Raw genomic sequence first — 1,841 nt, 5'->3', positions numbered from 1 at the left:
ATAATAATAATGATATTGCATCTGTACATAAACCCATGTGAGAAAAATTAAAAAAACTCTCACAAAAACTATTTTAAAAAACAACATATTTATTTATAAAGTATGAAAACATATACAATTTATTAAACTCACAACTTGTAAAAAGTAATGAACAGGCTATAAACAGATTGAGTGAATCTGATGGATTTTTTTATAGAAAAGTAATTTGTATTCAATTTTCAAGTGAGAGTTTTATTTATATTTTAGGGACATGACATGGGGCCCGTCAAGGTAACGTTGAACATGAATGATTTTGCTCCAAAAATGAGTACTGATTAGATTATTTGTACTCTTTGACGAATAGTCCATGTATATTCACTAATGATGAATCCTTTATGAACGTCACAAATTGTATTTTGAGTATTAGTAAAAATGCGTTAATGTTGCAATGGTGAAATGATAATTTATTTTTTTCATAAAAAATAGATTATTTTTTTCCTATAAGATATTTGGACCTCTAATAGCCTCCCTGGAGGTATTTGTATCTGTTAAGGGGTTTATTTAGATTTATAAGTAGTCACTCTTTCATTCTTAATTTAATTAGAATTTTAACCCAATATAAATATATATATATATTTACATATATTGATCTTTTAAGAATTTATGGAAAAAATGTCATAAATTTATTAGCCTGGTTACAAAAGACCCAGTCTAATATAAATTTCCCTATGATCGGTTCACTAGTTTAGTTGGTAGAACGAAACTAGAGTACATATACATGCAATTTTTATAAAAATAAAGATATAGAGATATATAGAGTTGCCCATTAACTAACAAAAAACGAGCTATAATATATATATTTTTTTAATTAAATCCGGAGTGTATACATTTGTATTCCTTGGCGGATAAATTAACATCCATTTTTATCAACAACTTTTTCTGATTAATCATTTGGAAGCCCCGGAAATTGCGCTAACAATAGCAAGGATTCATCTCCTCAATAGATTAAAATTAGAAATTAATAGATTTTATGTATTTGAAAGGCCATATCGGGCTCAAGTAAACATTCTCATAAATCAAAAGAAAGTTCTAAAGTAGAGTAAACATTCTTGAGTATCTTAATTCATACCCGCAATTGAAATAGAAATCCAAAATATGTCTATTTTATTCAATTTTGTACAAGATTGTTTATAGTTGAACCCTCGAATAAATAAATTATTTATACGTTTGTTTTGTTTTGTTGGGTCCGATACTTCAGGGACCTTTTTGCTTTTTCTGTGTTAGGTAGGGTATTTCAGGGACATTTTTGTGTTTTTTCTTTGCGAGTACTTCCGAGACCTTTCTGTGATTTCTTTGATGGGTTGGGTACTTCTGGAACCACCAAAGTACAAAAACAAAAGGACCTATTTTCTCATTTTCTTGATTTTTTAAAAGTTGTTTTTATATTTACGTGTCACACATATTAACTTGATTTTTATAGCAATTTGCATCTTTTATAAGATGATAATGATGATGGACTCTTCATCCAATTCATTCCTTCACACCGTCTTTAATAATTAGGGATCCCCTTCTTTATTATCATCATCAACTTTTATGGCTAGGATTTATGGCTAGGATAAAAACGACTGACGAAAGAGTGAGTTATTTATTTATTTTTATTAACTCTTGTTGCAAGAGAGATAAAAGATTTATTTTTCTACATATATATTATATCCAATAATCCCATTCAATATTTGTCAATTGAGAGCAAGAAGATAATAATAAGAACATGTTGATTGACGAAGGAAATGTATAATTTAAAAAACATCAAAAATGAGGTCAATTTAAATCATGAATAAACAAGAAGAATTCTTCCTTTCCTT

Source organism: Lepeophtheirus salmonis, chromosome 4, assembly GCF_016086655.4.
Source record: "Lepeophtheirus salmonis chromosome 4, UVic_Lsal_1.4, whole genome shotgun sequence".
Lineage (NCBI taxonomy): Eukaryota > Metazoa > Arthropoda > Copepoda > Siphonostomatoida > Caligidae > Lepeophtheirus > Lepeophtheirus salmonis.
Note: the sequence above shows the minus strand (reverse complement) of the source record.